Source organism: Azolla caroliniana, unplaced genomic scaffold, assembly GCF_043228905.1.
Source record: "Azolla caroliniana isolate FFs.n. ecotype wild unplaced genomic scaffold, voAzoCaro1.0.p SCAF_12, whole genome shotgun sequence".
Lineage (NCBI taxonomy): Eukaryota > Viridiplantae > Streptophyta > Polypodiopsida > Salviniales > Salviniaceae > Azolla > Azolla caroliniana.
The window spans coordinates 14,905,642-14,921,092 of NW_028230447.1; positions in this window are offsets into that span (position 1 = coordinate 14,905,642).

Below are 15,451 nucleotides of genomic sequence, written 5' to 3' on the forward strand. Positions count from 1 at the left end.
GTTTTCGCTAGATTCACTACCAGTCCTCGTTGTGTACAAAAGTCATCTAGGGCATTAAGATGCTTTTGTAGGTCGTGTTCTGACACCGAGAGCAAGACAATGTCGTCTACGTAGAGTAAGAGACTAACTTGCGTATCCCCAATACCTACTCCCTTGCCTCCCTTACAAGCAATAAAATCAGTGATCTCATTAATGTAGATCCCAGAAAGAGTCGGTGATAGGGGGCAACCCTGTTTTACACCAATGGTGCTAGTGAAACAATCGGATAGGCCACCTGGGCATCTTACGCACGTAGAGACTTGCTCATATAGGGCATAAATGGCCCAGATCATGTCATTTGGTATCTCCAAGCTCTTAAGTCTATCAAACAACTTCTCCCTAGGAATTGTGTCAAAGGCTTTGCGGAAGTCCACAAAGCAACAATATAGTTTCTTCTTACGAGCCTTCGTCTGGTCAATTAAGCACCTAAGTGGGAAGATATGGTCAATAGTGGAGAAGGCTCGTCTAAAGCCAACATGCTCAGGTGCTCGAAGACTTAATGTTTCCATATAATCACTAAGCTCCGTTTCCATTACCGCACCATATAGTTTAGCAAGCGTATGGCCTATCATAATGGTCATATATGTATTTGGGTCCATTGGGCCCCCTCTTTTATGTATAGGGGCCACTGTGTTCATGGTCCATTGTGGTGGAAAACCCTCGGCAAGGGTGAGGTTGAAGATTAGAGTGAGAAAGGAGGCAAGGCACTCTCGAGCATATATGATGTGCTCGGCTCACAATCCTGTGTGGTCCATGGATTTCCTATGTGGTAATTTTTTTATGACCTTCGTGACCCTAAAGGTCGTGAAAAGTGTCCCCATGTTAGGTAGGGGTGTGGAAGGCATTAGGATGGGTGGTTGGTTCGGGACATGGTAGAGTCTCTCGATATATGTGTGCCAAATATTGGGATCCTTGATGGGTGTTTGTGGTCGTGGTTCCCATAGTCTCTTCCATGCAAGGGCGCAATCCCTACTCATGAGCATATGGTAGAGTTCCCAATATTGGGATGCTTCCCAAGCTCGTCTTTTACGACGTGCCATCTTGCACATCTCTTTTCGAGCCTGTATTGAGGAAATAGTACCACTAAGCCACGGCACTTTAAGTTGTCTATACAACTCTCTAAATCCTCTTCATACCACTTGTTCTGTGGCATAGACCCTATTCTACTATGATTGGAGTGTTTCATATATGGGAAGCTACTAATTGCCACTAAGTGAAGGGTGTGTGCGAGTTCTGCAACGAGGTTCTCTAAAGGCAAGGAAGAATCAAAAGAGGAGAGATGGGCTTGAACATGTCGAGAGTAGATGTTAGCAAGTTCATGCGTGAAATGTATTATGGTCTGATGGTTTGGCTGACTAGAGTTGGTGGCATGGGAGGTGTCACATTTTAGCTCAAAGTATAGGAAGCTATGGTCTGCACCAATGGGGCATGGGGCCACCCGGAAGGAGTTAACCATGTGGGTAGCTTCAGGGCGTCCTATTAGGTAATCAATTGTGCTTTCCCCTCCTCCATGTGGGAAACATGTGAGCGCTTCCGAGCCCGACCACTTGGCTAAGCCATTATATATGATCATTTGGTGTCAGCTTCCAAGTTCAAGTAGATGATGGCCAAATCTTGTGGCGTCCGCACCTTGATCCTTTGATGTACGCGTTATGTCTAACTCTAAAGGGTCGACATTCACCATTTCGAGGTTTCTATCCATCTGAAATATTGTTCATTGTCGGGATTGTGTTCTCGCATTGAAATCTCCTACAAGGAAGACTTCCCCTTGAGAAGAATATCGGATTATGTCATCCGATAAAGGTTCGTATGGAGAAGGCCCATGCGACGTTCCTTCATCAACTATACTCGCCTCTCCAGCCATATTATACCGGGATCCGTTCGGGGGGAAGTAACACACAACGATAAATATCGCCCGATCCTTGCTAGTGAGGACTTTCACCCACATAAAATTGGCTTCTGGGTCTTTCTTTAGTATTTCTATCCTATTTTGTATCTCTCTCCAAAATAGTATCACAACACCTCCAGACCCCCTAGTAGTATGTGGACGTGAGGTTTGTCTAATGGCAGATTCCCAACGAAAATCGTCAACTTGTGGCAGTCTTCGATTTGGGCTCTGATGTATGTTAGATACCTTCAAAATCTCCTCTAGATGGCCTGGGTGTGTCGAAAGTGCATTGTTACAGTTCCATAAAGTCATCCTAAGTTTATTGTCTGTCACATGGGCCACACGCCGTCAATTGGTGGCGTGATCATTTATTATCACACGCACGTCTTGATAAAAAGCACGATGCCCCTCTTTACGAGCTTGTATGACTCGCGGCGTACAAGTTTTACGATGCTCAATTTGCATCTTGGTCAAGTCTTTATCGAGGTAGATAAGGTTCCCACCCAATCCTCGACGAATTGGTCTCTTTTTAAAAAATGCGATTCTAGATTCTGAGTCCTTAAACTGAAGCACCAAAGCTCTTTTCCTAGTAGTGTCACGTCCTACCTTCCAAGTTTTAGTGATTGGTAGGGCTTCGTACCCCAACATTTTCGATGAGCGCGTGTAGATACATAGAGCACAGAGTATTCATATAATTTTCAAGAATAGTGTGTCCTGCTCTCTCTCTCCCTCTCTCTCTCTCTCTCCCGCGTACTCTCTCTCTCTCGTTGTGTATTGTTCTTTCTAACGCTTCCGCAAGCAATCTTTTACATGGTATCAGAGCGCGTGGGTTGAGAACCTCTGCTGCAGACATCTACGCTTGTGAAGGAAACCCTAACAGATCGGAAAACAGACACAAAAGGAGAAATGGACAGAGGAATGGCTACGTCGCTCCCGGTGGAGAAGCTCGACAGAACCAACTATGCATCTTGGTCATACAAGATGCACCAGTACCTGCTTGGGCATGGCTATTGGAGTTATGTCGACGGAGTGAACGACTCAGCACTGGAGACGACACACAAGGACTTCCCAGTGTGGGAACAGGCGGCAAGCAGGGTGATGTACTGCTTCGCGTCCAATGTCGGTGACCAGCTGCTCAGCCATATCCGTGACGCCAAGACACCGAAGGATGCTTGGGGAAACTTGAAAATGGTCTTCGCAGCAAGCACCACTACCCGGAAGCTGCAACTCAGACAGGAGTTGAGCAATGTTCGACAGAAGAACATGTCGGTGGCAGATTACACAAACCGGATCAAAGGGATTTGTGACTCGCTTGCCTCTATTAACGTCATCATAGAGGAAGACGAGATGGTGCAGGTCTATCTTGGAGGCCTGGCGTCCAAGTTCAGAGCTTTCCGGACTGCGGTTTGTACAAGGGAGAATACGCCCTCATTTTTCGACTTACAGTCGATGCTCCTTGTAGAGGAGAACCACGCCGATGCATCTACTAGTGCATCCCCAGACATCCGGATGTACACGGGAGCGGATTGGTCCCGCAAGCGTGGTGGACGAGGTAGGTCAACACGCAATGGAGGCGGCTGGCAAGAGCAGGAACGAAGGCACAGTGAGCGTGCCGACAATAGTTTCGGGACTTCCACAAGCAAGGGGAGTCTAGGTGGTGCTGGAGGCCGGCAAGACAAATCCGCTATGGAATGCTGGTACTGTGGCAGAAAGGGCCACAGGGAAAGCGAGTGCTGGAGAAAGCGTGCCGATTCGGATAAATCCGAATCCGGTAAGACCAGTAAGGAAGGCCGGCAAAACTCGCACTACGCAAACGGATCAGGAGGATCCAAGAACGGTAAGGGTCCAGCCTTGGTGATAAAGCACAAGGCAAACTCAATGAAGAAGACCACTTCCAAATCGGAGGAAGTGTGGTATGTTGACTCCAGCGCATCGAACCACATGACGAGCCACGAGGAGTGGTTCTCCTTTTTTGAGAAGCCGGATCAACTAGGAGTTGTCGAAACCGGAGACGACACTCCCCACCTGATCGTGCACGTCGGAGAAGTCCCTTTGAGCCACGTCAGACAGAGGGGGAAGATGATGAATGTATTACATGTTCCGACGATCATGAAGAACCTGGTGTCGGTCGGATAGATCGTCGACCAGGGGATGCAGGTGCGGTTTACGCACCTCGGGTGCTTCATTGAGGATGAGGGTGAAGTTATTGCGCAAGGGCGCAGAGATGGGAGGATGTTTATCCTCAACACCAATGACGTTGGCACCGCACTGTTCGCCAAAGGACAGAAGGTCGAGTCGGATATCGACCTGTGGCACAATCGGATCGGCCACGTCAACTATTGGAGGCTTCAAGACCTGCAAACGGAACAAATCTTTTTCGGTTAGTCGAAGTTTAGCGGCCAGAGAGCCCAGATTTGTGAAGTCTGCCAACTCAGGAAGCAACACCGGCTTCCATTCCCCACCGAAAGAAATTGAAGCCGTAAAAGCTCGATCTTATCCATTCGGATGTGTGGGGACCGGCACAAAATGTTAGCATTGGCGGGAGTCGATATTTCGTCTCCTTCATCGACGACTACACGCGGCATACGTGGATCTACCTCATTGAGCGGAAGAGCGAAGTCTTAGAGTGTTTCCAGAGCCTACAGAAGATGGTGGAACGGGAATCGGAGAGGAAGATCAAATGCCTACGGTCGGATGGCGGAAAAGAGTACTTTTCCGGCCAATTCAACAGCTATCTGCAACAAAAAGGAATTCGGCGAGAATTCAGCTGCAGATACACAACACAACATAACGGTGTGGCCGAAAGGAAGAATCGGTCGCTGATTGACGTGGCTAGGGCAATGCTGGAGGAAAAGAGCATGCCCAAGTTCTACTGGGCGGAGGCGGTCCAAACGGCTGTTTAAATCCAAAACTGGATCGGGGACAAGGTGTCAGCTCACGAGCTGTATTTCGGGCGCAAGCCGAATTTGAGACACCTCTGGATATTCGGGAGCATAGCCTATGTACATGTGCCGGATGAGAAGCGGAGAAAGCTGGATGCAAAATCGGAAAAATGCATCCTAGTCGGCTATGCTCAAGAGCAAAAGGGGTATAAGTGTTATAACCCCTGGATGAAGCAGGTCCGAGTCAGCCGAGATGTCGAGTTTGATGAATCAGCATCGTGGTATTCCTTACCGAATCCGACTTCCGATCCCAACCCGATGTCGGAGGATGGGGCTAGTGAGCCCGAACCGGCCCTAGTAGAGAAAGATGAAGCCGGGACTCAAGATGAGAGTCTGGAATCGTTTCGGTTAAGCGGACCGAATGAGAGACTGGATCAGTCCAACCAGTCGGATGATGAGACGGCGAGTAGTGGAGACTCTGTCGTGCTCTCCCCGCGCAAGGAACCGAGGAGACGGTTCACACGCAAAGAGAAAGGGAAGCAGAAGATGCTGGAATTCGAGATCGGCAATGATGAGTCGGATCGGTGCATATCTGACTTCGGCAAGGACATAGGCAGATATTTGGGAACGAAGACCGAACCGGCCAAGAAGGGTCTCATACCGGGTAACGGTGAGTTACGCCGGTCCACCCGCCAGAAGGATCCCGTTAAACGGTACGGGTATAACGAGTACATGGCGCATCATTATGCGTACATGACCAAGGTCGCGGAAGTGCGTGAGCCGGAGAGCTACGCAGAAGCGGCAAAGGACGCAAATTGGCGTGCCGCTATGGAGGAAGAAATGCGGGCACTGGATGCCAACGGAACTTGGGACCTGGTTGACCCTTCCCGTCACTGTAAACCGATCGGATGCAAGTGGGTGTACAAGATAAAGTACAATGCCGACGGTACAGTTAACCGGTACAAGGCCCGGTTAGTGGCGAAGGGATATGCGCAGACCCACGGAATCGACTACGACGAGACCTTCACTCCCGTAGCGAAGAGGACGACAGTTCGTGTGGTACTGGCGGTTGCTGCAGCAAGGGGGTGGCATCTTCATCAGATGGATGTGAAGAATGCCTTCCTTCAAGGAGATCTTGAAGAAGAAGTCTTTATGACTTAGCCCCCCGGATTTCAGTCGGAGGTGAACAAGTCGGTGGTATGCCGGCTGAGGAAGTCGTTGTACGGCTTGAAGCAAGCCCCCCGTGCTTGGAATGCTAAGATCACGCACCGGTTGCGAAAGATGGGGTTTGTTGCCTCTAAGTCGGACTCTTCCCTGTTCATCCGTCAAGGCTCAAACGGTCCGGTATGTATCTTACTCTATGTTGATGATTTAGTCATCACCGACCCAGGTCTTTCGGAAATCAACTGCGTCAAGTCCCAATTGTCGGACGCATTTGATATGAAGGACTTGGGGGACCTTCATTATTTTTTGGGGATCGAGGTGATCCGCACCCCCGACGGCATATTGCTTTCTCAACACCGTTATGTGTTGAATATACTATACAAGTTCGGCATGACGGAATGCCAACCTGTCTCCACACCCCTGGAACGGAATTAGAAGATCCGTCCCAACTCCGGACCAGCTTGCGATGAGAAACGGTTCCGACAAATAGTCGGAAGCCTGATCTACTTGACCATCACCCGACCCGACATTAGCTATCCAGTCGGAGTGGTAAGCCAATTCATGCAGAAGCCGAACGTGGAGCACCTTCAGTGCGTGCAACGAAGACTGAGGTATGTAAGCAGCACTAAGGACCGGGGGCTCTTATATCGGCAAGGTATAACCAAAGAGCTTGTCGGCTACACGGATGCCGACTGGGCTAGCGATGCAACGGATCGTCACTCAACTTTCGGCTTTATGTTCTCTCTTGGGAGCACGGCTGTTGCGTGGAGCAGCAAAAAGCAGCCAACAGTGGCTCTATCCAGCACTGAGGCTGAATACCGGGGCGCGATCGTTGCCACCTGCGAAGCCATTTGGCTTCGGCGACTACTGCAAGACCTACGGATCAAGGTACCGACCCCGATCCTGATCTACTGCGATAACCTCAGCAGCATGCAACTCGCCAAGAACCCTGTGTTCCATGCTCGCACAAAGCATATAGAAGTGCATTATCACTTCGTGCGTGAGCGGGTCCTAAGCGGTGAAGTTGAACTACGGTATGTTCACACGGATCGGCAAGTTGCCGACATCTTCACCAAGCCGCTCGGGTCAGACAAGTTGCAGCACTTTACCGAAATGCTTGGTGTTCAGGATCTCGACGTGCCGCACTTGAGGGGGAGACGCAAGGGCAAAGACACTACCGAAACGGGCAAAGGCAAAAAATAAAAAATTGTTGAACCCGTAGGTAAGAGAAGAACCGGTAGAGGTGGAGACAAGAAGAAAAGTGAAACCGAATCGACGAAGGAAGTCGGCACATCCGAACAGGTTGGAGTGAGCGGCTGTGAAGAAGAATTGTACACTCAGGAAGAGAAGTGAATGCTATGCGGAGGTCATCACGATCGTAATGGCCATGATGCGGAGTCGAATGAAGAATTCGACTTCGGTGAACCGGCTGAAGAGGCCAACAAGACACGGACGCAGCGGAAGTCGATGCCATCGCGGAGGAACCGACGGATCGGCAAGCGCCGGAGTCATAACAGCGAAGGAGCTAAGATGGGCCTATTGAGCAGACATGCTGAAGGTCGAGGTGCGCAGAACCAAAGGGGTCGCGGCAAACGGGACCAGACCGGACAAGGAATGCAAGCAAGGCGAAGTGACGCCAGGAGAAGTCGGTTGGAAGAACCGGCTGCCACAGAGGTTGACACTACAACCCTACCTCAGGTTGAGCTTGAGGGGGAGTGTTGAGCGGCAAGCTCAACCAGAGCCGGATCAGCTGAATAAGCCTGAGCCGGTAAGCAAGATGAATCGGTATGCCGGTGAGCAACCGAACCGGTAAGTAGTAAGGACCGGTGAGGTTGGGAGCCGGTATGCCAGATCCAATCCGTAACCGGAAGCCTAGTATAGGTTAGACTACTAAGCAGTTATAGTCTCGTAGTTAGTGTCAGATGCTCGTGTGAGCATTGAAGTACACCGTACTTCTAACAGTCCCGTGTGGACTTGTATAAATTGCGCTGATGAGCGCGTTGTAGATACATAGAGCACAAAGTATTCATATAATTTTCAAGAATAGTGTGTCCTGCTCTCTCTCTCCCTCTCTCTCTCTCTCCCGCGTACTCTCTATCTCTCTTTGTGTATTGTTCTTTCTAACGCTTCCGCAAGCAATCTTTTACAATTCGCTTTTAACCTCTTCCTTAACCTTTTTTATCTTGTCCTTAATATCTTCTAGGGAAGATATTTCACCATCTTCCATAGATATCTCAAGGTCCTTAACTTGTTTCTGAAGGTTCATGTTGTCTACTTTAAGTTTTTTTATTTCAGCAATAAGCACCTCTTTTTCTTTCTTATCTTTTTGTTTTTCAACTTCAATCTCTTTCACCCATTTTCTATTTTAACTAAGCAGTTAAGGACATCTAAAAATTCTTCCTTACTTATAATTTCTTCGTGTGTTTCCTTATGATTTCGTCTAGAAGTCATGTTGTAAATCAAATGATAAAAGAAAGAAAAGACAAAGAGGACAGAAAAAACTTAGTCGAGCATCGATGCCTTGCGTACTAGGTTCGAGTGTAGAAGGACGTGTATGTTGTCTTGTTTTCAGCTGATTACGTCGTCAAAAGCGTAGGTGATAGCGAACAACGATGACAACGGCAACAACTACACACGACAACGGCGGCGGCGGCGTCGACGGCCAAGAACTGACAACAATGGTGACGACGACGGCAGCAGATGACAACGACAACGACAGAAAGAGCCATTACAAGAGAGAGAGAGGGAGAGAATGACTAATATAGTCATCCCGTGTTGTCTTTGTAATCGATACATACAATAATCAATACACATACTTTTTGGGTCATCTCTGTGTTTGTTTCCTTAATTTGTACTTTCTATTATGTTATTCGTAAGTCGTAAGTGGAAAGCTGGTTGTGGCCAGCTATCGTGTAACAGTTTCGCCTACTCAGCCCCATCTTAGTCCCCTAAGCAACCACGATTCCATGACCTGATTGCTTAGGGGAATAATCGAAGGTGTTTCCCCAAGAAGGAGATAACACAATTTCGCACGCCTGGTTCACGTTGTGAGGTCACAACAAACAATGTAGGAGGAAATCCCAGCCGCCATTACGACGCCCACCCGCAACACGCGATCTTGGCTATCATCTCCCTGTGCCGAGCTAGCCAAGAGCACTTCCGACTCCATGCTCACACAACAATCGTCGATGGAACCATCTAAGTCGCACCACTCTCCGCCGCCGACACCAGACACTCAGTCAAACATGAGTTCTCACCCTATTTCGCCTCACAGTTCCCCCAAAGTCAACCAAAAAGAATACAACCCATTCCCGGTGTTACCCAAAAATCTAGACTTCGACACCATGCGTATCCGTATCAGCGGTACACGGATGGCCCCTACACCGAATCACACATCCGCACCTTCTTGTTGACATGGCAAGCCAACCACTCGACGCAACGTCTGACTGCTGCCGAGAGGGACTCGTCCAAAATCGCGATGGACCCGCAACAAGATGGCATTCCCGGCACGATCTTGGGGAATTTGCGACATTTTGGGACGTCCCAACTCGCTTCCTTGAACTTTTCCATCGAGAGATACACAAGCGAGAACTCCTTTGCCAATTGTACGCAATCGCCCAGTTCATGATCTGCTTCCAAGATCTTTATCGTCAGCTTGCTCAAGATGTGTCTGCGAATCATCTCAAGGAAACATTCCTTGCAAGATTACGGGAGCCTCTTCGCAAGACTCTCACCTTAACCGGTGTCTCCCAGTAAACAATTGAGCAGGTGATCGCTCGCGTCCTCATGTTAGACAGAGCTCAAACTAGTATATCTTTCTCAATGGGCTCAATCCAAAACGCCTTGCCAACACATGAAGAAACCCTATTTTGGCAAGCAATCCAATGCATGACATGCTCAAATTCCGGCCACTCAGCCATGGATTGCGCTCTTCGACCGCAGTACCCAATTTGCCACTCTGCACGTATACGGTGGAGCAATATGAATATAATATGCTCAATCGCACAACCATTGCTCCGGTATGCCAAATCGAGCCCCACCATGATCTCCCTCGACAAGATGATCGTGATCATCCGCCACCTAGATTTCGGGAAGCCAAGTGACCCCAATATGATGATCGATACCGACGTGACGATAGGTATCGGCCCGAGGAGGATCACTATCGGCCACACAATCGGTACCAGTCCGAGGAGGATCGTTATCGGCCTGACAATCGGTACCAGCTTGAGGAAGATCGTTATCGGCCTAGGGAGGACCATTATCGACCAATGGATGACTACTACCAATACGATCGAAATGAGGATTACGACCCTGGGCCAAGACATTGTTCTAACCAAAGGCACGATCGGAGACCTCCCCAACATAATCGAGGTCATCGGCAATCCGGAAATAATCAACGACCTCAAGATAATCAACGTCGAGAATCACGGGGTTCAGACCATCGTCGAACGCCTTCCCACACCGAGCCTCGGGATGATTCCCACCGAGCACAACAGTACACCACACCGCCCAGAGAAGAAAATCCCCGACTGTATCAAACAACTCAATTTGAGCCAGGGGAATCAAGCAACTCGGCGCCAGTCACATGTTTTAACTGTAATCAACCAGGGCATTATGTCACACAATGTCCGGTCAATGATCACGACAAAGGTCCCGCCGTTAATATCATCACGGCCAAAGTCGAATAGGTCACAACATGAAGCAAGGCCCAACACATGCAATGGGCAGTCTAGGATGAAGTCCAACATACCGTGAAGGAGTGGATCGAAAAAGCTAATAACACCAACATCGACCGCATGAATACCGAAATGAAGGACATCACTATCAACGCGTCAGCTCACTCAAAACCTACTGATTCGCTTGATGACAATCCCATGTGACAAGCATTGTCCAAATGCAAGATATCAATGCCCCTAAATAAGCTCCATTTACTCCCACGATTCAAAGATACAATGATATCCTTGACTACCAGAAAGGATCACATGACCATGCCCGTGAACCTTGCCGAGCCACGTGCAGGACCACCACTAATGGACTCCCAGAACCCAGATGTAAAAATCATTATTAAGGGTCGGATGTTCATGGTTGTATTATCGATGGGGGATCGATGGTCAATGCCCAATGGGATCGAGTTCTTGGCATTACCTAATGGGAACCATGCCCATTTTGGCTCCGTATGGCAGATACACGATCCATTCAGCTGATGGGTTTAATCTGACACCTCTTATTCTCGGAGGCCACACCTTCACGATTTCGGCAGTTGTGTTACGATTAGATGCTCCTGGCGCCTACCCAATGCTGCTCGGCAGTATCTGGTTATGCACATCCAACATTAAGTAGCACTGGCAACGCAACATGATCTCATTCCAACGTGGGAAAACTAAGGTACGTGTTGTCACGGAGGAGCCAATCCGTAGCCCACAGGATACCACTCCCCTATATGAGGAAGGTGTTCACATGCTCGATGGACTAGCCGAGGAGGAGGTCGACCATTTCCTGGAGTATCACCCGCAGATTGTTCCACTATTCGACATCGACATCGTAACAACCATCAACCCTTATGTTTCCGAGGCGGCATGTTTTCGAGGTGGCTAGAGAAGAGAGAGCGATCAACCGAGAACCAGATCCGAAATCGATTGAAGAATTACGGTATGCATGCGACGCGCTCGAATGTGAACTAGCCATATCTCAACGAGTGAAGGCATCCACACTAGAAGAGATTAATCTTGGTACCACCACGGATCCAAGAACACTAAAAATAGCAAAAGAGTTGGTTCTTGATGAACACTTGGCATTGGTCGGTCTACTCACGGAATATAAGGACATCTTTGCATAATCATACAACGATATGAAAGGGTAAGACCTGACATACTATTAGCACCAAATCCATCTGAAGCACGATGCACGACCTGTACAACAACATTGTTACAGAATAATCCTAATTATGTGGCAAAAGTGAAACAGGAAATCGACAAGCTCCTTCAGGTGGGGTTCATTCGACTAGTTAAACGTGCCACGTGGTTGAGTCCCATCGTGGTCGTTGCCAAGAAAAATGGAAAATTAAGGGTCTGCGTCGATTATAGGAAGTTGAACATGGTGACCATCATCGATGCTTTTCCTCTTCCGTTTACAGATGGTGTGCTCGATACTGTGGCGGGTCATGAGCGATATAGCTTCTTAGATGGGTTCAGCGGATACAATCAGATCTGCATGCACCTTGACGACCAAGAAAACACAACATTTGTAACAGAATCGGGCATTTTCGTCGTAGTTGTGATGATGTTCGGGTTAAAAAAGGCACCAGCCACATTCCAACGTATCGTTGCCCAAATTTTTGACGACTACATTCCGGCATTCATGCAAGTATTCCTCGATGATTTTGCAGTTTACAGCCGACAAAATAGAGCATCTTGCCCAATTACACCTCTGTCTCTGTTACAGGCATGACCATATAATATCCCGTGGTGAGAATTTACCGTAATATTCTATACACGTGGATAAAGTGTGAAGGTTAAACGAGATTGTAAAGAAGGGAATGATTACTTTTAATCCTTGGGATTGAGACAACCCATTAGGCCAAGTGTGAACTTTCCTAAGGGCCTTGGGTCTGGTTATAAATATGAGGTCTAGCTACCCTCATTTCATCATCTATCGACTACGCCCAAACTCCATTCTTATGGTGGGTCAACTCTTGTAGGGAGTGCGCCAACACCAGGTATGACTCACCACCACAACGGTGGTATGGGACGCCGATCGAGGCTCGAGTCCATCTCGATCCCTTCGCTCGGGGGTGGTCGGGTGGATCGACACCCTTCTTTCTCTCTCTCCTTTCTTATTAATCTATCTTTGTTATCCTTATCATATGCTTACTTTAGAACATAACTTTAACAGTCTCAAATGTTTTTGACAAGCTCAGCTCAGTCTGAACCCTACGAAATGCGCATTTTATGTCTCTAGTGGCACTCTGCTGGGGCATATTGTCAGCCGTGAAACGGTCGCTATGTGTTGGGAGACAGGTCCCTCCGGATGGGAAGGGAGAAGGAAAGTGCTGATAAGCAAACTCGGCCGAGGCCGATAGGCCGAGGCCGAAACCAAATGAGGAGTACCTGGCTACGGAGAGCCGGATGACGCAGACCCGGTGAGAACCGGATGAGGAGTACCCGGCTACGGAGAGCCGGATGGTGCAGACCCGGTGAGGAATGCCGAAACCGGATGAAGAGACATATTCATAAATATGTTTCTGAGAGTCCATCAAGGCTATATTTGTAAATAGCCAAAAAGTCATATTAGTATAAATATGACTTAGGGCAAACTTTTATTTACTGTTGTTGTCATCTTTGTTGGTGCAAGGAAAGAGAGAGAGCGCGTAACTGTGTACAGAGAGAGAGAGAGAGAAAGAGGTCGTTGCCTCTGTTGTAACCGCCGCCTGTGGCGAAGATTGTGACCACGAGGTCGTTGCCTCCGTGAACTCACTGTTGTACATTCTAACATAGTGATAGTTTGCAGCCTGTGGGCTGCCATGGTTTTTCCCTGTTTGGGTTTCCCACGTAAACATCCTGTGTACTTTTCTCTTCTTTGTGTTGTGTTTTTCATTTCCCCGTTTTCTGTGCATGAATCTAAGCTCGGTTGTGGCCGAGCGTTGCGTATAGCGGAACGTTTGGTTCCCGTCACTATGGCCCCCGACAAGGTGTAGGCCATCTTGAGCGCTCCGGCACCTGCCATAGTGAAGGCCCTGAGCCGATTTTTGGGGCAAATTAGATGGCATAGTCGAATGTTGCGATACTTGGCTGAGTTCACGACACCACAACATGCGACGCTACATCGAGTACCTTTTCAATGGAAAGAGACGGAAGACAAAGCTTAAAAGGATCTCAAGGTTATGCTACTGCATGCACCGGTTGTGCAACCCCCCGATTGGTTACAACCATTCCATGTGTTTTTCTGTCACGGACACACCAAGCACGGACTAGGACGGATCACAGATGATGGGACAACGAGCGACGGATGAACTTGGAGCTAGATGTAAGGAGGCTAGGAACTCTAGATGTTTTGAGCGACATGAGGGAATGAAGACAGAAATAAAGATCAAGGCGACAAAGATGAGGCGAAACGAGAATATTAGATTGATGTGTCAATTACCAATGTTGAATCCCTTGAAAGGGACCAAGGAGGTTACAAGTATTTAAACTGTAAATCGAAGTACATGCATTAGAATATTCGGGAGAATATTCTAGAACCCTCTAGAACCTTCTATTTCTAGAACTTTCTAAAAACTCCTAGAACTTGAAATATATAATCTACTAATAATCTACTAAATATACATAACATGACCATATATTTGGATGTGTTGGTTAGAAGACAACACTTGACTATATACAAGATGTTAGGAGTTCAAATCTTGTCGTCATGTCTATGACATTATCCTCCCCTTCACGGCCGCCTTTTCGAAAGTGTGGTGTAGGGGTGATGTTATGGGCATGACCATATAATATCCTGTGGTGAGAATTTACCGTAGTATTCTATACACGTGGATAAGTGTGAGGGTTAAACGAGAGTGTAAAGAAGGGGAGGATTACTTTTAATCCTCGGAATTGAGACAACCCATTAGGCCAAGTGTGAACTTGCATGGGGGCCTTGGGTATCGCTATAAAGAAGAGTCCTAACTACCCTCATTTCATCATCTTTTGACTAGGTCAAGACTCTGTTCCTATGGTGGGTCAACTCTTGTAGCGAGCGCGCCAGCACCAAGTACGACTCGACGCCACAACGGTTGTATGGGACGCCGATCGAGGCTCAAGTCCGTCTCGATCCCTTCGCTCAGGGGTGGTTGGGTGGATCGGCACCCTTCTTTCTCTCTCTCCTTTCTATCTATCTTTTATCCTTATCATATGCTTACATTAGGGCATATCTCTAATAGTTGGTATCAAGTGAGCTAAAAGAGAAAACCAAAGTACGTAGAGGTTTGAGTGACCATGAGCAGTCCTCACCAGAAATAGGAGCACGGGTGAACATGGGCAACCATGTGTGATCCTCACCGGAAACTGCACACCAACGTGAGCGTGAGCAACCATGTTCGGTCCTCGCTGGAGATTGGAAAACCAACGTGAGTGTGAGCAACCATGTGCGGTCCTCACCGGAGAATAGAACACCAACATGACTGTGAGCGAGACCATGTACGATCCTCACCGGAGACTGGAACACCAATGTGAGTGTGAGCGACCATGTGTGGTCCTCACCGGAGACTGGAACACCAACATGAGTGAACGACCATGTGCGGTCCTCACCGGGAACTAGTACACCAACGGACGTGAGCGACCATGTGCGGTCCTCATCGGAGACACGAACACCAACGGGCATGAGCGACCATGTGCGCTCCTCACCGGAGACACGAACACCAACGGGCGTGACCGACCATGTGCGCTCCTCATCGGGAACTGGAACACCAACGGGCGTGAGCAACCATGTGTGGTCTTCACTG